Below are 22,805 nucleotides of genomic sequence, written 5' to 3'. Positions count from 1 at the left end.
AATCTCATGTGCAGAAGATACCATGGAAAACATTGACACAACTGTCAAAGAAAATGCAAAATACAAAAAGCTACTAACCCAAAATATACAAGAAATCCAAGACACAATGAGAAGGCCAAACCTAAGGATAATAGGTATAGATGAGGGGGAAGACTCCCAACTAAAAGGACCAGTAAATATCCTCAACAAAATTATAGAGGAAAACTTCCCTAACCTAAAGAAAGAGATGTCCATAAATATACAAGAAGCTTACAGAACTCCAAATAGTTTAGACCAGAAAAGAAATACTTCCCGCCATATAACAGTCAAACATCAAATGTACAAAACAAAGAAAAAATACTAAAAGCAGTAAGGGAAAAAGGCAAAGTAACATATAAAGGCAGACCTATAAGAATTACACCAGACTTCTCACCAGAGACCATAAAAGCCAGAAGATCCTGGACCGATATCATACAGACCCTAAGAGAACACAAATGCCAGCCCAGACTACTATACCCATCAAAACTGTCAATCATTATTGATGGAGAAACCAAAATATTCCATGACAAATCCAAATTTACACAGTATCTCAACACAAATCCAGCACTTCAAAGAATAATTGGTGGAAAACTCCAACACAAGGAGGGAAACTACAACCTAGAAAAAGCAAGCAAGTAATCTTCCAAAAACCCCAAAAGAAGAGAGTTACACAAACATATCTCCACGGATGTTAGCCCAAAAGCTTGGATTATCGAAGACTCAACCCACAGACCACATGAAGCTCATGAAGAAGGAAGACCAAGAGGGGATGCCTCAGTTCTACTTAGAACGAGAAATAAAAATGCTCAAGGGAGCAAATAGGGAAACAAAACATGGAACAGAAACTGAAGGAGGGGCCATCAGGAGACCTTTCCACCTGGGTATTCACCCCATGTACAGTCACCTAATCTAAACACTGTTGTGGATGGCTGGAAGTGCATAATGTGAGGAACATGATATAGCTATCTACTTAGAGGTCAGCCAAAGACTAAAACACTCAGAGGACAATGTTCACAATTAACCACTGATATGATCAGGGGTTTCCCAATGGAGAACTTAGTGAGAGGACTGAATGAGCAGAAAGGGTTAGTGACCCCAGGTGGAAAGCAACAATACCAAACAACCAGAGCCCCCCCAGGGTCTTAACCACCAGCCTGGGAACACATAGGGAGGGACCCAAGACTCCAGAGGTATATGTAGGGGAGGATGGCCCTGTCAGACATAGGTGGGAGAGGAGTTTCTTGGTCCCATAAAAAAAAAATGAATGAAAAATGAATGAATGAACACACAGTGGGGGGGGATGTGAGGGCGGGGAGGGGATAGTGAGGGGGGTAGGTGTGGTCACTGCCTCATAGAAGCATGAGGAGGGGGATGGGATAGGTTTCTGGGTGGTGGGAGGAAGTAGGCTAAGGGGATAAAATCTGAAACGTAAATACTACAACCAATTTTAAGAAGCGGGGAAAAAAAAGTCTTCAGAACTAACATCTTTAAAAAAAAAAGTCAGCCCCCTGGGGGTGGAAATTTTTTTTTTTCTTTTTTCTTGATACTAAAACTTGTTCTGAGAATTGTATATTGCAGAATACACAGCCTTGGTGTATCTACTCATCAAGCAAACTGAGCAGACCTGCACAAACCTCTGATGTCCTGGAATTCCATCTGGATTCAGTGAAGACACAGCATCAGAGGCTTATCAACTTACTCTCCCCCCAACCCCTCTTCTAAAATCTCAACGCCCTTAATCAGCTTGAAGAAGTTAAAGAAGAGTCAGTGCCCCTATTCCCTGAGCTTGGGGACTAATGTGGTTAATAATGGTCTGTCTTTCTAGGGACAAGTAGTGGTTTTGTTGGAACAGGGGGGATTAGCTAGGACTTACTGCATAGCCATAACCTACTGGTAGAAATCTATATACTTATTATCAAGATGAAGTTGTAAATTCTTAAATGGTACAAAATTTACTTTGATCTCAAATTTAAGGTTTTCATTGGTACGAGCCTCTTATTAATATAAAAATGAGATGAATATTGATACACTCATGGGCATTGTGCCTGTATAACACATTTAGGAATACAATGCCTAGACCCAGCCCTTTTTTAACTTTTTTAACTAATTTGGGATGGTTAACCTATGAGTTAAGGGACTATAGCAAATTCATATTTTTGAGTTTATTGTTAGGGTGCTTTCCATATTTTACTTAGAAATAGCCGAGAGGAGTTAACAGAAAACAGTCCAGGTTACCTTACATGGATAGTTGGTTTTCAAAACATCAGAAGTCCATAGAACTGACGCTACAAATATTTATATATTAATGTTCATATTGATTAGAGACCTGTCTGCTCCTGACAGCTTCCTGTCGTGGATTCTAAGAAGAAATTGAGCATCCTTGGAGTTACTCCAGTTGTGTGGTAACAGCCACTAGGCAAGAATTGCCTCTCTCCATCTACAGACAAATTACTGTCCAGAAAAGGACACACATGCAGAATTGTCGACTGATTATATCTGCCTAGACAGAGTAATCAGTCCTTAATAATTCTGCATCACCAAGGTCTGTCAGATGATTCTGGGCCAGAAGGCTGAAGATTTGATGCTCCAACGTTCGGTAGTATAGGGGCTTTTCAGGTGTTCAGAGGTCTCTATAAATTGGCTAAGTTTTAGAAGCTATGCTTTGTGCTTCCCACAATTATAGTTAACTCAGTCATTCTGGATTTCTGACGGGGTTGAAAACTTATAGCTATTTACCGTAAGAGAAAAGATTTGAGTGGATGGTAGTCAGCTGACATTCATCCTAAAGCCAGGTTTAGAACTAAATGTTTTAGTTAGGATAGATGACAGAGGTGCTGGTTAGTCAACAAAATGATGGACTGGGTATTAGGACTATCTTGTACCTCACTGGTACAAATTGGCATAATTATGCTCAAATTGTATTTTGAGAGAAAAGTTTCATTTTAACAGGAAGGGTGATGTGTAGGAGGAGCTAAGGTAGGAGGAGTACTGAGAGCAAGAAAAGGAGTAAGAAGAGGAGGAGAAGAAGGATAGGAGAAGCTAGGTGATGAAAGAGAGAAAGAGGGGGGAGACAGGGAGGCAGATATTCATGTATCTCCACCAGTCAAAGATAGTTGTTATATCTAGGTCGGTCAGTGGGTTACACCTCTGATTGAACAATTCCAAACTTATAACGCTTATGATTAACATTATTTAAAAAAAAATGTATAAATGCAAAAAAGAAAAGGGGGCATGTGATAGGGGTTTTCTAAGGGGGTGGGGGGGAATGGGGAAAGGGGATGGCATCTGAAGTGTAAATAAAATATCTAAAAAAAAAAAAAAAGAATAATCATTGCTGCTCCATTCATAGTGGTCAGAAAAATCAGAACCAACCTTAATTTTTATCAGTGGATAAATTAATAAAGAAAATGGGGCACATTTTTACAACAGAATATTATTCAACAACTAAAATAAAGTCAATCATGAAATTTCCTGGCAAATGTATGGTGCTAGAAAAAAATTATTCTGAGTGAGGTAGCTCAGACCCAGAAAGACTGATATGGTCTATTTGCTTATTTGTGAATAAAGTGCTGTGTTTTTAATAAGCAATCTATATAACCACAGAGGCTAGGTCTAGATGGATAACAGGTGGATAACCTTAGGAAGAGGAAATATAACAAATATTAATAAATGAGCAAGGCAAGAGTGTTGGAATGAGAGGACCAAACAGGCAGAGGGAGAGAAAGATAATGAAAAGGGAGGAGTTACAGCTAAACTGAATGGATATTTGAGCAATGGATTTATATCAATGCAATACAGTATATGCTCCCTAACTTGAAAGGTTTAGAAGACATTGAGAAGTTAGAGGGGAATAGGAATGCAGAAATGATCATAGTTTATAGTACATATTTTGAAATTCTCATGAATAAAAGAGAATTGTTGCATAAAGGACAAAATTTAGGTATAAAGTTATTTTTAAAAAGAATTCTTAATACAGAAATATTTGGTTGACCTCTTTTTGAAGTAGTGTTTTCTTTAACTGCTCTACTATAGAAAATAGACTTTTATGTGTAGATAAAAATGGAACACAACAAAATGCAAGTCTTCGTTTTCCACAAAGCAAGGCAGTTCTCTGCTCATCAGCTCACAGCCTTACAAGCATAAGAAGGAGCAAACTATAGTAAAACAAAAAAATGCCTCTGAATGTGTGTGTGTGTCTGTGTGTGTGTGTGTCTGTGTGTGTGTGTATTTGTCATATCTTATTCACCATCTATATTTCTAAGATGATATTTGATATGCAATGGAAATAGAATGCTTTAAAAATAAATGTGTTAAGAGAAATCATCTATTTGCCAAAACTTTTCTGGGAAGTCTGTAATTAATATCAGAAACTAGGTGTAATTGGACAGCTTAAAAACAGAGACCTGTTGTGATATGGAAACAATTACCAAGAAACAATTTTCAGTGTTCATGTGAAATTACTAGGGAAAGATTCAGTTCATATGAACAATTATGTAAATATTCAAGAACACTTTTTCAAAGAAGGGCCACATTGTCCTCCAATCATACAGGGAATCAATGTCCTCACTGAGCAAGACTCCAGGGTTTACATTGTTGATACATTTTTCTTTTAAAATTCTCCTTTGACTGGCAGTCACACTTTTCACAAGATAGAGAGAACTTGAGCTCAGCTTCCTTAGCTTTGCTATGAGAGTTGAGGCTGGCATTTTGCTATGACAGGAGGGATGCTATTCCTGTCGACAGCTTCTAATGTGAGCCAACTGGGGGCTAAGGTTGTTGTGCTTTTTTTCTACTTTTCCAAAAGAATACAGTTTTAAAAATGTCTTTATAATGTCTTTTTGTGTCATATAAAATATATTTATTCCAACTTGAAAGTATTCTTATTTACTTTCATGTGTATTTAATCAAAATATGAAAGTACTCTCTATGATAAAACTAAGGTTGTGCTAGTGTTCCATATTAAGTATTGTAGATTCGAACATTCTGGTCACTTTTACAAGTGAACTGTGGAAGTTGTACATGTTTCTCCTTTGTGCAATTAGTAATTACATTGTGTAATGACTATTATAATTCCCATTATTCATTAGACTAAATATAAACATTTATATTGGCTTGAGAGTTACATAAAAGAAGCTACAGAGTTTATACGCTTCCACAAAAGTTGTGACTCTGTTTGAAGGTTAGTATTTAAGTAATTATACATTATTATTTGTATATCCTTCATAAAGTGTTTTGTTTGACTACAGATGATTTTGTACAAATTAAACACAATAAATTTACTTTGAAACTTTTGATAGAAAGAGCTTGCTGTTTACCCTATTCTCGTCATCATTAGTAGCAATAATAGCAGAAGAACTTGTTGGTATTATTGGGAGCTTTCACACAGCTTAATAACAGTCAATGGACAATTTGATATCATAAGTGTTAGTCTTAATAATAATTGTTCTATTTTATTATCACTTTTTTCCTAGTATATCCTATAGTTATACAGGTAAATCACTATTAAACAAAACAACAAACAAACAAAAACACAGAAAAACCTTTTCTCTCCAGGAACTTGATTTTACAGTACTGCAAACAAAAGCTAACCTCTTTGAGAGTATATCAGCAAATCAAGGGAGGTTCTCAGGCAGCATCACGTCAGCTTCTGGAAGAGTTATATCAAATATAACTTGTTTGGAAGCAAGATAAATTAATCCAGCTATGTTAAGATTCATGTTACTGTAAATAATTAAAAATTCTTAAAACTAAGAATTTTTACTTAATTTTACTTAGTTTCTACTTCAGTAGTCTTAATGTTTACTAAGAATACTAAGACTAAGATCTTAGAATTGGAAATTACATGAAATTGAGTTACTTCAGGAACAAAGAGGAAACAATATTATAGCACAAATGTAATATTTCACACCTTGTTATTTGAAATTTGATTTTCAGTGACTTCTTAAGAGGGTATTGAGTTCAGTTGAATGCATCTTCACTTTGACAGTATTAAGAAAGAAAACCCAAGAAATCATTGGTTTCTCATAGAGATAGAACCATTAACTTGAATTCACATTCCTCAAGACAGTCTTCGCTGTGCATGCAGGCCTTGTCTTAGGTTTCTATTACTGCAATGTAACAGTATTACCAAAAGGAAGTTAGAGAAAAAAGGTTCATTTAGCTTAAACTTCCACCATCAAAGGAAACTAGGACAGAAACTCAAACTGGACTGGAACATGGAGGGAGAAAGAATGCAGAGACCATGGAGAGATACTGCTTACTGACTTGTTCCTTGAGGGCCATCACCCAAAGGATACACCACCACAATGGACTTGATCCTTTCCCACTCACCGCTAATCCCTTAAAGATGTATCTTATGAGGCTCCATTTTCTATTATGATGATAGCTTGGTGTCAAGTTATAAAACTAGTACAAGTCTGCAAACACAGAATGAAAGATAAAGTAGAGGAAGCAAGAAAGTACAATGGTAGATATAAAAATGATGCATACTAAGTACTAGACATTCTTATGCTGCTAACTTAGTTAGTGCCTGCTCTGATTATTCAACATCAGCAATATTATTTATGATTAACGATATTGTTAAGCACTTGGAATGATGATGTGCACATGAAACCCCAGCACTTCGAAAATGGAGGCAGGGAAACAAGGAATTGAAAGCTAACTTAGCTACATAACTAGTTCATGAAAATTCTGGGTTCATAAGACTGCTTCAGTCACCATCTGTTTGCAAGGCCTGTCCAGGATCATATTTTCTGACTTAGTATAAGTGCAGACATTTTGAATGGTAGAACTTATAATGCATGGTTCCTCCTGAAAGTGAGCATTTTTATATTTATTCCTCCGTTTCCAGTAAAATCCAGCACGTACAAATGTCTTTTGTTTATGTATAGCTTTGAAGTTTTTCCTTTTCTATGAAATTCATATTTTGAAAGGTACAATCAATCACAGTTTCTGAATCAACTCAGGCTTTGTTTTAAATCAATATATGAATAAATAAAGATGAAAACAAAGAATCAAATTCAACTGTGTTGTGTTCTGGGAACAGGGCGAGTAAATTTAAGGAAAATACTGCTAATTCTCATTTTGTTATTATTAAAATGAGTTGGTCTTTCTCCACTACAAGAATTTGTGGAAGTTAGGCATGATAGTATGCACATGTGATCTCAGTTGCCAAGCCAGAGCCAAGAGAATGACAAATGCTCCCTCAAGATTGCAAGTCACACTGAATAAGAGACCTAGAACCCATGCTGTGTTTCATGTATTAGTCATGTATTAGCCCCATGGCTCTGGCTTTAGAATCAAGAATAGAAGAGACTCCTGGGACAACTGATGATAGTTAGCAGGAGCTAAGAAATTAGTTGTGATTAAGAAGAGGACAACATCAGTGGGGTGAAATCTGGGAAGTGTTTTCTGAGAGGACAAAAAAGCTATGTTCCAGTGATAGCCAAGGCTTTACCCCATGCTTCAGCTGGACTTGTTAACATTAAAAAAGTCACCCAGGTGGTACTGGTTTTGAAGGCATGAAGGGTTCATGGAAAGCAGCTGAGGATTCACACTGTGAGAAGCCAGGAAAGGCCACTGGTGAAGGGGTAGCCTCAATTGCAGTTGATGGCCCAAGACTGAAGGGATCATGCAAAAAAACTTGAGGCTTGGCACCAGGAGGGAAGCCAATGAAGCCTAGTTGCAGTGGAAGACTCCAGTATATTGGAGATGACAATAAAATAGGTTGATCTCCAGGAACAGCAGCCATAGGTCAAAACTTGCAGGGGGGGTCCGGGCGGCAGGGACAAAGTCGCGAGGGCCAGCAGCAGAGATCCCGGTGGGTTTCCCACATGGCTGGCAGAGGGTCCCACAATCACACAGCCACTGCAGGCGGCTGGTGGCTGCATCGGGAAGGTTCAGGGTTCCAAAGGCTGGGAACCTGGCGGCAGGAGCAGGAGACACAGACATATGGAGTCCAGGAGTTTTCGAAAGCTTTCACAGACATATGGAGTCCAGGAGTTTTCCAAAGCTTTTATTGTTCATGGCGTGGTGAATGTGGTGAATGGGTGTAGATGGTTCACGCTCCCCTGCAAAAGCCAGGGAAGCCTGGCTTTTATAGGGAGGGGGAAAAGGGGAGGGAATAACTTAATTAGCTACGCCCCCTGGCCTTTAGATAACTCATTAATATTTTAATCCCTTGAGGTGGAGACCTGTTAATCACACCCTCTACCTGCATCCTATAGTGACTGAACGGCACAGGTTGAATGGAGATCAGACATCATGTCAGGAGCCTGGGTTCTGGGGTAGAGGCCGAAACCACAACCCAAGAACCAGGATACCCTTCCACAGCCCGACAAGCAGCATCAGTGGAGTGTAGTCTGTAGAGTGTAGAGCTAGAGAAGTGACCCAAGAACTTTTGAGAAGCTCAGAAGATCATGTGTGGCTTTCAGACACTGGAACAAGAAGCTATAATTTTGTACTTGCCTTGGAGAGCCCAAGATGTTAAAGGTTCTAGAGCCTTGGGATACCAGCCAAGCAAAGCTGACAACAGGGAATAGAACCAGCCCTAAAGAAAGAAGTTTGCTGCAGTCAACAAAAATGAAAGGCATTGGAGATACAAAGAGTGCTTTAATATCAAACATGGAGATGGACAGTTTGGAATTTGCCCAGGTGGTTTGTGGTAATACTTTGGTCCAGTATTTCCCCACTATTACATTTTGGAGTGATAATATATATTCTGTTTTGTTGGAGGTATGTGATATGCTTTTTGAGTTTGATTTATAGGGGATTACAGGTAACAGATTGCATGGCTCTCAGAAACATCAAATTGTGAACTTTTAAACATTGAGAAGACTGTAACAGACTGTGGAGATTTTCTGAAGATGGAGTAAATATATTTTGCATTATGCTATAGCTAGGTATGGCCCCATAGACCCATATGTTTGCAAGCTGAAGGGACCAGGCATTTGGAATTTGGTGGTTTGGTTATTCTTGGCCCAGAGAGCGGCACTATTAGGAGGTGTGTCCATATTGGAGTAGATGTGGCTTTGCTGGAAGAAGGGTGTTACTGTTGAGATGGGCTTTGAGACCCTACTCCTACCTGTCTGAGAGATTCAGTCTTCTCTTTGCCTTCAAAACTAGATGTAGAAGCCTCAGCTCCTCCAGTGCCATGCCTTTCTGAATGCTGCTATGCTTCCTACCATGATGATAATTGACTAAACCTCTGAAAGTGTAAGCCAGCACTGATTAAATGTTATCCTTTATAAGAGTTATGTTTGTCATGGTGTCTCTTTACAGCATTGGAAACCTTAAGACAAACCAACTGTTTTTCTTTGTAATTGTCTAGTAAGAGGCACAACTCCATTGTTTGACATATGATGAGAAGAATGAAGAGAACTACCTTCTTCCTCATAGATAGCTGCTCTGCATGCCAGTTTCCAGGAAGTCATTTGGCTTTCCATTTTGAAGTTTCTGGAGGTTTATAGTCCAAGGTGAAAGAATCTCTAACATTATGACTAAGCTGTTTAAAGATTTAGCCCAGACATTTTATTTTACACATTGGCTTCTTAGTATATTTAGTCTATAATATCCAGACATCATGCATTGGGAACTAATAAACAAAATGCATTTTGTCTCCCATCAAATGGTTAAACACAGCAAGATTACATTTTAAAAGTATGTCTAGGAAATTATTGCTGTGAAGAAAGATCAAAATTATAAATTTGATGATGAAATCAGACAAAAAGTCAATTAAAGTATTTTATGTCTCATCTTCGTTGATCACCACACTTTTATTTATCCATTAGCCAGTGAGGAAGCATCCCTAGGCAAATTCACACCTCAGACTCTGAGACTAAGTCAGACCATTTATAGTTTAAGTCACCAATCTTGGAAGGGAAAATGACAATTCACTCCCAAAATGTCTCTTATAAGCAAGAGAATCTTCTTTTACAAAGGAAAGAGATTGATAGTAAAATAATCATGTGACTCATTATAAAATAAAAAGAATATATTTTATTATTTTACATAACTTATATAAAATACAACAACATATAAAATATATTAGTTTTAGTATAAAACCAAAACAATTTCTGTGGTACTGGTTAGTCTGTCATACTATAATAAACACATCAAAATAATAGATGCTAAATACTTGAGCTGAGGTAAGAAGTTATCTTTCTCAAGTCAGTCTGGATACATAATGAGAGCTTTCCTAGAATTTAAAAAGTAAATAAATGAATGAATATTAACAAGGTATTACATAGCTTTTATAGTTATTTTATGGCTATAAAATGTGTAAGACTACAAAATTTTAATGTGCAAAAATAAAGTATTCCAATAAATAAAATAGAGTGTTATCTTTAATTACTGGCCAACTTTAAATTATTACTTTTTTGGCACAATTGTCCCTTCATTCTTATTTCAAATATGTGGTTTACCATTTTGTCAAATGCATAATCTTATAGAATCTGTTTCAATGTGATTGACTTTGTCAATAGTTTTCAAAACTAAGTAACACTCAGTATTCAATGATTTAATATCAGAGTGTATTGAGGGTTCTAGAAACACTTTTCCAAGTTTTACAATAAATGCTAATTCTGTGAATTCATAGTAAATGAAACTTCATGTCTTTTAAGTATACATTTTGAAAATATCTTATATAATCTGAGACATTCAATTAACATTTTCTTGATATTCAAAGGGTGCAAAGTAATCCATATCCTAAGTCAGCCTTAAGATATATAACAAAGTGAAATCATTGTAAATTTATGTTATAAATACAGAAGTTGGTTCAGGTTGTTAGAAGAGACCCATAGCATTGGGTACATTGGTCCATAATGCATTTAGATAAAGAACACAGATTAATTTTTATTAAATATTATAAAGCCATAAGTACAAATCAGCATGACCCTGTGGGAACTATGCTTACACAGTTGTAGTTTATTTTCTCTGCCATCACCACTGAGGCAAGGGCCTTCCACTGATTCATGATATAAAAACAGGTCCCCTCCTTGCCATACTGGCAAGAGGTAGTATGTCAGTGGGATTAAGTACTTTAAGTTTAGTGGGGACCCAATCTTTTTCTGGTTGCTGAACCTGACTTGGTTAATTGGTTATACCACATACCCTTAATAATTTGCTGCCTCAACACTAAGTCAGAAGGAGTGAGGAAAGAAGAAACAAAAGAAAGAAAGAAAAAAAAGAAAGAAAGAAAGAAAGAAAGAAAGAAAGGAAGAAAAAACCAAAACCTCCCTTAAATTTTAAAATTTTTTGTCTAAAATAACTAGTTTTTATCTCAAGTTATTTTATTTCAGGAAGCAGCTCACTAACAGAAGCTGTCTAAAATGTCATTATTATAATATGCAAACTTGTATTCTGAAAATGTTCTTTCCCATACTTACCCAATAACACTAGCAAAATAAGCCCCTATGCTTTTCCCTAATTGGAAAGAACAATCTGCTGTAGTGATTTATGTATTTTTAGGGAATGACAGAAGATAAACATATTCTTTATTTTAGAGTAATACATATGAGAGGAATATTGTGTATATGAGTAGTTAAAACAGCTTCTGGTTTTCCAGTCTTGCAAAATCAAACCTTGATGATGATAAAACTCAATGACTATGCTTTTGCCCAAAGCATGTGAAAGACTAACAGTATTCGTGAGAGAATATAGCTTGGTTTCATCACTTTGTTCTCTCTCTCTCAATCACGCTTATGAGGAACTTCAGAGGAATCTTAGCCTGGAGCCCAGTATGGTTTGCAGGCTGTTGAAAGCACAGTAGGATTGTGTTCACATTACACCTGGGGCACATACTCAACAGAATAAAGAAAGTGCTAGAGCCTTGTTTTATTTTCGAAGATACATTGAGTTCTCAGTTTACAGTTAACCTGAATAAATACATGTGATGTTTCCAAGTCATGGTTTTAGATCCCAGAGCTTCTGTGAGTATTATCATATACTTAAAAAAATAGAGAAATGGAGTATTTATCTATTATGTAAAAATACATAGGAGCACAAAGTGACATCACTTTAATCTTATAAAATTGTTTATGCTCATATATCAATAGATAATAATATAAAGATGATATGCTATCTTTACTTTTTGAACCTTAGTGTAATTATTGTATTAATAACTGCCCAGAGGAAGCTTCTGGTAGTAGTGATTAGTAACATTGTGTTATATACTATTCTGTGTACATTGTGATGGATCCAAATCTATTCATACTGAAAGTGATGAAAAATTCAAAGCAAATTATAAGAAATATTTTAGCATGGGGAAGGACTATTTTCTATCTGGATATAAGGTTCATATTGATTTAGTCTGATGCTGGACTACTAAATTAGCAATGAATATCTTATGGAAAATTGTTCTCATCTAATTATTTATAATACCATGCTCTCCTTCTACAGCAGAATTATATTCAGAATATGCTTCCATATCTATGCTTTGGTGATGTCCCTCTTTACTGCTTGCTTAATAAAATTGTCCTAGAAGCAATACAGCAGACTAAGTAAGCAAGGACTCACCATGAAAACGACTTGAAAATTCAATCTCTCATCAGGGCTGCAGGCCAGATGACTCTAATCATACATGCATCTGTGTTGACAAAAGATGGGAATGCCTGTGGACTCAGTAGAATTCACTGCAAAAAAGAATTGAAAAAGTCATACAATCCACAATTGTAATTACAATACAAGCAGGTATAAAAGTTAATGTTTGTACATTGAAAGTATTTTAATAAGATGTGTAGATTTTGGTAGTTTATAGTGGTAAGCATCTTGTATGTAGAATATGGTGTACAAATATATGAAATTAATCAGATTAAATAATAATGGCTCTATTCCTAAGCCTATTCTAGGAAACAAAGCTACAAGTGCTAAGCAGGTAAATTACTAGTGAGTCTCTGAAATAAAATAGTGCAGCATGCATTAAAAGATTCTAATTTTGATAGATAGTACAGAAGAGTAAGAGGAATACATACCAATAGGATGCAGAAGAACTGAAACACCCAAGGCCAGTATCAAGAGAACTTAAGAAGGGCTGATGGACATTCCTGGTAAATATAGTAGAGAGTAAAGTTGTTACACAAAGAAAATTATAATCACTAAATTTAAAGTACTTTCTGTGATGTGCTCTAAAATCATGTACAATTCAGTATTTTCCAGTTGAACTTTAAGTACAGGAAATAAAAATCACTTCAAAAACAATGCATTTGTAATCTCTCTCATACTATATAACAAAAGTTAGACACACAGAAGGACTTCTTTTATATGAATGTATCTAAGATTAGAATATAGGAAAACATTAGAATTAGAGATATTAAAAAATTATACTCCAACAACTCTCATATTGTCTCAGATTTGGAAAACTAAATATTTAAGTCTCTAAACAAGGCTTTGATCACAGATTTCCAGGAGTGACATGGAAATGAAGGTATAAGTTGCTCAAAATCGCTAAGGGAAGGAGAGAGGAGTTCTGGAAAACATGCTTGCTAACTGGGAAGTGAAAGACCCAATGTTTAAGTGGTACAAAGCACATGACTGTGTGTGGTCCTCAGCAATCCTCTTTTATGTAAGAAAATTGAAATTTATGTTGATTAATTTATTCATCAAGATATTGTCACACCTGTACAATAAATTTGATATTCTACTCCCCTTATTGTTAAAAAGATAACCTCATTAAAAAATAACTTTCATAAGGTTAAAAATATTTGGATGTCTGAAACATTAATAGTGAGAGAAAACATGAAAAATCAATTTCCATACACTAATTAATTTCCATACATAATTAATTTATTCATCAATATATTGTTACACCTGTACAATAAATTTGATATTCTACTCCCCTTATTGTTAAAAAGATAACATCATTAAAAATAACTTTCATAAGGTTAAAATATTTGGATGTCTGAAACATTAATAGTGAGAGAAAACATGAAAAATCAATTTCCATACACTAACATAAATCTGAGAAACATCAACCACTGCCATAGAAATCATCAAAGAGACAACATAAAATCTGTGTTAAGGATCCAGAGACTATGGCTGTAAGTGCCAGCAACACAATCATGGCATGTGTTTGATCCTCAACACCCTTGCCAAGGGAGCACATAAAGACATGGAAAAATGATTCTCAAGGTAGAGAGCTCTTGAGAGAAATCACTTGGGATTGACCTTTGACCTCATTTATATACATTTACTTTCATATACTCATGAACATACACACTTGTACAAAGATACAGAAACTTAGTTCATCGAATCACCCAGATGCCTTCAATATTATAAGAGTATCATACGTGAAATTGCGATTGGTGCCACATTAACTCAGCATGTTTTCTTGCCCATTAGATAAATGCTCATTTATTTTTATTTTATTTTTATTTTATATTTTATTTACATTTCAGATGCCATCCCTTTCCTCATTTCCGTTCCCTAGAAAACCCCTATCCCATGCCCCCTTTTCCTTTTTGCTTTTATACAATTTTTTTTAATGTTAATCAAAGGCTTTATAAGTTTGGTAATGCTCAATCAGAAGTGTAACCCAATACCCAATCTAGATATATAAACTGTCTTTGACTGGTGGAGACACGTAAACATCTGCCTCCATGCCCCCTTCTCTTTCTCTCTCATTCTCTCTCTCATCACCTAGCTTCTCCTCTCCTTCATCTTCTCCTCTCCTTACTCCATCTCTTCTTCTCGGTACTCCTTCCCCCTTAGCTCCTCCTACATATCACTCTTCCTGTTAAAATAAAACTTTTCTCTCAAAATACAATTAGAGCATAAATATTCCTAATTGTACCAGTGAGGTACAAGATAGTCCTAATACCCAGTCCATCATTTTGTTGACTAACCAGAACCTCTGTCATCTCTCCTAACTAAAACTCTTAGTTGAGAACCTGGCTTTTTTCTTGGCTTTAGAATGAATGTCAGCTTAAAACCATCCAGTCAGATATTTTCTCTCAAAGTAAATAGCCAGGATTGGCTATGAGACTATAGGTCTTTAACCCCATCAGAAATCCAGAATAACTGAGTTAACTGAAATTATGGGAAGCACTAAGCATAGCTTCTAAAACTTAGCCAATTTATAGAGACCGCTGAACACCTGGAAAGCCCCTATACTACTGAACGTTGGAGCATCAAATCTTTGGCTTTATGGCCCAGAATCATCTGACAAACCTTATTAACGGCTGATTACTCTGTCTAGGCAGATATAATCAGTTGACTATTCTGCAAGTGTGTCTTTTTCTGGATAGTAATTTGTCTGTAGATGAAAAGAGGCAATTCTTGCCTAGTGGCTGAACCACACAACTGGAATAACTCCAAGGATGCTCAATTTCTTCTTAGAATCCACTACAGAAAGCTGTCAGGAGCAGACAGGTCTCTAATCAAAATGGACATTAATATAGAAATATTTGTAACGTCAATTCTATGGTCTTCTGATGTTTTGAAACCAACTATCCATGTAAGGTAACCTGGACTGGTGTCTGTTAACTCCTCTCAGCTATTTCTAAATAAAATATGGAAAACACCCTAACAAAAAACACAAAGCCATGAATTTGCTATAGTTCCTTAACTCATAGGCTAACTCTCCCAAATTAGTTAAAATGTTAAAGAAGGACTGGGTCTAAGTCTTGTATTCCTAAATGTGTTATACAGGCCCAATGCCCATGAGAGTATCAATATTCATCTCACTTTTATATCAATAAGAAGCTCATACCAATGAAAACGTTAAATTTGAAATCAAAGAAAATTTTGTACCATTTAAGAAATTATAACTTAATCTTGATATTAATTATACAGATTTCTACCAATAGGTTATGGCTATGCAATAAGTCCTAGTTAATACTCCCTGTTCCAACAAAACCACTACTTTTCCCTAGAAAGACAGACCAATATTAACCACCTTATTCCCCAAGCCCAGGGAATAGGGGCATTGACTATTCTTTAACTTCTTCAAGCTGATTATGGGTGTTGAGATATTAGAAGAGGGGTGGGGGGAAGAGTAAATTGATAAGCCTCTGACGCTGTGTCTTCACTGCATCCAGACAGAATTCCAGGACATCTGAGGTTTAGGCAAGTCTGCTCAGTATGCTTGATGAGTAGATACACCAAGGCTGTGTTTTCTGCAATATACAATTCTCAGAACAAGTTTTAGTATCAAGAAAAAAAATTTTTTTTCCTAGAGGGGTGACATGTTTTTAAAGATGTTGGTTCTAACAACTTTTCTTTTATTTTCGCCTTTTTAAAATTGGTTGTAATATTTACATTTCAAATTTTATCCCCTTATTCCATTCCCCCCCCACCCAGGAACCCCTTATCCCATCCCCCCTCATTGTGCTTCTATGAGGGTGTGATTTTTCAGTTTCTATGATGCTGTTTCCATTAACATAAACTGCCTCCTAAATTTCTAAATCCTTCCCTTTGTGTTATTAAATCTCCTATTTTTCTTTTTCTTTCTTTCTTTTTTCTTTTTTTTTCTATTTTTTCTCCCTTTTCCCTTTTTTTCATCTCTTTTTTAAAAAATTGGGTATTATATTTACCTTTCAGATTTTATCCCCTTACCCAACTTCTTCCCACCACCCAGAAACCTCCTACCCATCCCCCCTCCTCATGCTTCTATGAGGCAGTGCCCGAACCTACCCCCCCCCAACTACCCCCTCTCAACCCTCACATACCCCCCATCTGTGTACATTTTTTATGGGACCAAGAGACTCCTCTCCCACCTATGCCCGACAAGGCCACCCTCCCCTACATATACCTCTGGAGTCATGGGTCTCTCCCTCTGTTCACCCAGGCTTTTGGTTTAGACCCTTGGGGGCTCTGGTTGTTTGGTATTGTTGCTTTCCTCCTGGGGTCACAAACCCTTTCTGCTCCTTCAGTCTTCTCTCTAAGTTCTCCATTGGGAAACCCTTGATCATATCAGTGGTTAACTGTGAGCATTGTCCTCTGAATGTGTTAGTCTTTGGCAGACCTCTAAGGAGACAGCTATATCATGTTCTTGACAACATTCACTTCCAGCCATCCACATCAGTGTCTAGCTTAGGTGACTGTACATGGGATGAATACCCAGGTGGAATGGTCTCCTGATGGCCCCTTCTTCAGTTTCTGTCCCATGTATTGTTTCCATCTTTGCTCACTTGAGTATTTTTGTTACTCGTTCTAAGTAGAACTGAGGCATCCCCTCTTGGTCTTCCTTCTTCATGAGCTTCATGTGGTCTGCGGGTTGAGTCTTCGCTATTCCAATTTTTGGGCTAACATCCCCTTAACAGTGAGTAAATACCATGTGTGTTCTTTTGTGGTTGGGTTAACTCACTCAGGATGATAATTTCTAGATCCATCCATTTACCTAAAAATTTCTGGAATTCACTATTTTTACTAGCTGAGTAATACTCCATTGTGTAGATGTACCACATTTTTTGTATCCATTGCTCTGTTGAGGGACATCTTGGTTCTTTCCAGCTTCTGGCTATTATAAATAAGGCTGCTATGAACATAGTGGAGCATATGTCCTTATTATATGTTGGAGCATATTCTGGGTATATGCCCAGGAGGGGTATAGCTGGATCTTCAGGTAATGCTATGCCCAGTTTACAGAGGAACCGCCAGACTGATTTCCAGAGTGCTTATACCACCTTGCAATCCCACCAATAATGCAGGAGTGTTCCTCTTTCTCCGCATCCTCACCAGCATCTACTATCACCTGAGTTTTTGATCTTAGCCATTCTGTTTTGTGTGAATGACTGTTTCTATTTCTTTAGGAGTTATGCAACTATTTGGATGGTTCATCTGCTCCTCGTTTACCTTTGGTACCTGGTATCTATCTAGAAAATTGTCTATTTCATCCAGATTTTCCAATTTTGTTGAGTATAGGCCCTTGTAGTAGGATCTGAAATTTTTTTTATTTCTTCTGTTTCTGCTGTTATATCTCCCTTTTCAGGTCTGATTTTATTAAATTGAGTACTGTCTCTGCGCCCTTTAGTTAGTCTGGCTAAGGGTTTGTCTATCTTGTTGATTTTCTCAAAGTACCAGCTCCTGGTTTTGTTGATATTTTGTATAGTTCTTTCTGTTTCTACTTTGTTGATTTCAGCCCTGAGTTTGATTATTTCCTGCTGTCTACTCCTTTTGTGTATATATATATTAGTTTCTTTTTTTCTAAAGCTTTCAGGTGTGCTGTCAAGTTATTAATGTATACTCTTTCCATTTTCTTTTTGTGGGCACTTAGAGCTATGATTTTTCCTCTTAGTATTACTTTCATAGTGTCCCACAAATTTTGATATGATGTGTCCTCATTTTCATTTAAATCTAAAAAGTCTTTAATTTCTTTATTTCGTCCTTGACTTCATTGAGTAGAACATTGTTCAGTTTCCACGTATATGTGGGCTTTCTGTTGTTTTTGTCCAAGTCAAAGACGAGTCTTAGTCCATGGTGGTCTATTGAGGCCTGTTTTGTGACCAAAATATGGTCTATTTTGGAGATGGTATCATGAGGTGCTGAGAAAAAGGTATATTCTTTTGTTTTAGGATGAAATGTTCTATAGATGTCAGTTAAGTCCAATTGGTTCATAACTTCTGTTAGTTTCATTGTGTCTCAGTATAGTTTCTGTTTCCATGATCTGTTCATAGGTGAGAGTGGGGTGTTGAAATCTCCCACTATTATTGTGTGAGGTACAATGTATGCTTTAAGCTTTAGTAAAGTTTCTTTTATGTATGTGGGTGCCCTTGCGTTTGGAACATAGATGTTCAGAATTGCAAGTTCCTCTTGGTACATTTTTCCTTTGATGAATGTGAAGTGTCCTTCTTTATCTTTTTTGATTACTTTTGGTTGAAAAACGATTTTATTTGATATTAGAATCGCTACTCCAACTTGTTTCTTGGGGCCATTTGCATGGAAGGTTGTTTTCCAACCTTTTACTCTAAGATAATGTCTGTCTTTTTCCTGTATGCAGCAAAATGTTGGGTCCTGTTTATGTATCCAATCTGATAGTCTATGTCTTTTTATTGGAGAATTGAGTCCATTGATATTAAGAGATATTAAGGAAAAATGAACATTGTTTCCTGTTACTTTTATTATTGACAGTGGAGTTATGTTTGTATAGCTACCTTCTTTTAGGGTTGTTGGAAGATTACTCTATTGCTTTTTCTAGGTTGTAGTTTCCCTCCTTGTTTTGGAGTTATCCACCAATTATCCATTGAAGTGCTGGATTTGTGGTAAGATATTGTGTAAATTTGGATTTGTCATGGAATATTTTGGTTTCTCCATCAATATTGATTGAGAGTTTTGCTGGGTATAGTAGTCTGGGCTGGCATTTGTGTTCTCTTAGGGCCTGTATGATATCAGTCCAGGATCTTCTGGCCTTTATAGTCTCTGGTGAGAAATCTGGTGTAATTCTTATAGGTCTGCCTTTATATGTTACTTTGCCTTTTTCCCATACTGCTTTTAGTATCTTCTCTTTGTTTTGTATACTTGATGTTTTGATTATTATGTGACAGGAGGGTTTTTTGGTTTTTTTTTTTTTTTTTTTTTTGTCTAGTCAATTTCGGGTTCTGTAGGCTTCTTGTATATTTAAGGACATATCTTTCTTTAGGTTAGGGAAGTTTTCCTCTATAATTTTGTTGAAGATATTTACTGGCCCTTTAAGTTGGGATTCTTCACCTTCATCTATACCTATTATCCTTAGGTTTGGTCTTCTCATTGTGTCCTGTATTTCCTGGATGTTTTGTGTTAGGAGCTTTTTACATTTCATATTTTCTTTGACCGTTGTGTCTATGTTTTCCATGGTATCTTCTGCGCATGAGATTCTCTCTTCTATCTCTTGTATTCTGTTGGTGATGTTGCGTCTATGACTCCAGATCTTTTTCCTAGGTTTTCTATCTCCAGGGTAGTCTCCCTTTGAGATTTCTTTATTGTTTTTACTTCAATTTTTAGATCCTGACAGCCATTGCAGTACATTGAGCTCCATAGAGACAGCGCAGGGGCAAGCGAGAGCTGGACGGGCACTGGGCGACTCTGTGCCTCGCGGAGGAAAACTAACTAAACATGGGCAAAGGAGATCCTAAGAAGCCAAGAGGCAAAATGTCCTCATATGCATTCTTTGTGCAAACCTGCCAGGAGGAGCACAAGAAGAAGCACCCAGATGCTTTTGTCAACTTGTCAGAGTTCTCCAAGAAGTGCTAAGAGAGGTGGAAGACTATGTCTGCTAAAGAAAAGGGAAAATTTGAAGATATGGCAAAGGCTGACAAGGCTCGTTATGAAAGAGAAATGAAAACCTACATCCCTCCCAAAGGGGAGACCAAAAAGAAGTTCAAGGACCCCAATGCACCCAAGAGGACTCCTTCGGCCTTCTTCCTGTTCTGTTCTGTGTACTGCCCAAAAATCAAAGGCGAGCATCCTGGCTTATCCATTGGTGATGTTGCAAAGAAACTAGGAGAGATGTGGAACAACACTACAGCGGATGACAGGCAGCTCTACGAGAAGAAGGCTACTAAGCTGAAGGAGAAGTATGAAAAGGATATTGCTGCCTACAGAGCTAAAGGAAAACCTGATGCAGCGAAAAAGGGAGTAGTCAAGGCTGAAAAGAGCAAGAAAATGAAGGAAAAGGAAGATGATGAGGAGGATGAGGAAGAGGAGGAGGAAGAGGAAGATGAAGAAGAAGATGATGATGAATAAGTTGGTTCTAGGGCAGTTTTTTTTCTTGTCTATAAAGCATTTAACACCCCTGTACACAACTCACTCCTTTTAAAGAAAAACTGAAATGTAAGGCTGTGTAAGATTTGTTTTTAAACTGTACAGTGTCTTTTTTTGTATAGTTAACACACTACCAAATGTGTCTTTAGATAGCCCTGTCCTGGTGGTATTTTCAATAGCCACTAACCTTGCCTGGTACAGTCTGGGGGTTGTAAATTGGCATGGAAATTTAAAGCAGGTTCTTGTTGGTGCACAGCACAAATTAGTTATATATGGGGACAGTAGTTTGGTTTTTGTTTTTCTTTTCTTTGGTTTTATTTTTGGTTTTTTTTCCATCTTCAGTTGTCTCTGATGCAGCTTATACGAAGATAATTGTTGTTCTGTTAACTGAATACCACTCTGTAATTGCAAAAAAAAAAAAAAAAAAAAAAAAAAAAAAAAAAAAAATTGTGGCTGTTTTGTTGACATTCTGAATGCTTCTAAGTAAATACAATTTTTTTTCAAAAAAAAAAAATTTTAGATCCTGGACTGTTCTCTGTAATTCTTTCACCTGTTTGGTTGTGTTTTCTTGCATTTCATTAAGGGCTTCTACCTGTTTACCTGCATTCTCCTCAAATTCTTTGAGAGTGTTGTTTATGTCCTTTTTAAAGTCCTCCGTCATCATCATGAGAAGTGATTTTTAATTCTGAGTCCTGCTTTTCTGGTGTGCTGTGGTGTTCAGGCCTTGCTATTGTGGGGGAACTGGGTTCTGGTGATGCCAAGTAACTTTGGTTTCTGTTGTTTACATTCTTATGCTTGCCTTTCGTCATTTGGTTAGCTGTAGTGCTACTTGCACTCACTGGTTCTTACTGGAGTCCGTCTTTCCAGTTATCTTGGTTGTGTCAGAACTCCTCCGGGTCCGGATGACTCTATGGTCCTGAGCTCCAGCTGCTCTGGGTACAGTGGCTCCTCTAGGATATTTCAGGATATGGTGTCTCCACGGTAGTAGACCATCTAGGTGTTTGCTGCTCTGAATGTAGTTGCTCCTCTATGATGCTTCAGGATATGGTATCCCCTGCTCTGCAGCTCTGTGGGCCGTGTCCTCTCTAGGATGCCTGCAGCTCTGCGGTCCTTGACCTCTCTTGGGTACCTCTACAGCTCTGAGGTCTGTGACCTCCCTAGGGTGCTTCTGGACTCAATTTCCAGAGGGGAGCAGATCGACTGGGAGACTGCTCCAGCCACAGGTATCTGGGCCAGGGGATAAATGCTCATTTAACATTTTAGAACAACAAGTTTTGAGACTCAGTACAAAAAGTGATGATTTATCCAACATAATCATGAGTTCAATCCACAACACTGCATAAACTAGGTACAGAGAGGCATGCTGATACGCTCAATACTTGGAAGGAGACAAAACTGTTAGGAGCTCCAGACCAGAGTTTATAGCTTGCCTGAAACATAATCAATTAGCAGAAATTATCTATCAAAGTATATTATTAATAAATACCTGTCATGTAAAATATCATAATATATATATATATATATATATATATATATATCTCTGCCAAAATTATTATTGATGTTAAAAAATGATCTTGTTGATATACTTACTCTTGTGTATTTTCCAAGACTCAGATTCTACCACTCACATATGAATTCAGACATAACAGTGATCAGCTCAGATAAAATCTTGCTATAGGAATTAGAGGGAATTTTCTACTTCTTTTTTGTTAATAGTCTTGGGCCAAATGTTTGTAATATGGTTACCAATCTTATCTAAAATACTTACTAAAAATTCTTTTTTTTTTTTTTGGTTATCTATATAATAGGGATACTAGTAGTCTCTATGTCATTAAGTTTTTATAAAATCTAATTAGTATAAAAGTATGTAGCCATTAAAAGCTATTCAAATTCTTAATAAAGACACAAACTGAGAAAATGGGGATTATTTTTCTTTCTAATATTCTAATGTCCACAAAAAAAGAAATCCTATCAACTCAAGTGGAGGCCTTTAGTACTCTTCAATATATTACTTACAAAGTGAATTTTTTTAGTCTACTCTGATAGTAGATATTATTTATTTATTGAGATTTAATGAGAGGTGACATGATTTAAAGTTTTATATTTTACATATTCCT

At 36.7% G+C, this 22,805-nt stretch overlaps 1 pseudogene; it reads left to right on the top strand.

The window, feature by feature from the left end:
• The first annotated feature begins 20,040 nt into the window (after window positions 1-20,040).
• LOC117707503 (high mobility group protein B1 pseudogene) lies at window positions 20,041-20,670 on the top strand (annotated as a pseudogene).
• The last annotated feature ends 2,135 nt before the right edge of the window (window positions 20,671-22,805 follow it).

The sequence above is a fragment of the Arvicanthis niloticus genome, chromosome 4 (assembly GCF_011762505.2).
Source record: "Arvicanthis niloticus isolate mArvNil1 chromosome 4, mArvNil1.pat.X, whole genome shotgun sequence".
Lineage (NCBI taxonomy): Eukaryota > Metazoa > Chordata > Mammalia > Rodentia > Muridae > Arvicanthis > Arvicanthis niloticus.
Note: the sequence above shows the minus strand (reverse complement) of the source record. Positions and strands in the feature narration are given on the sequence as shown.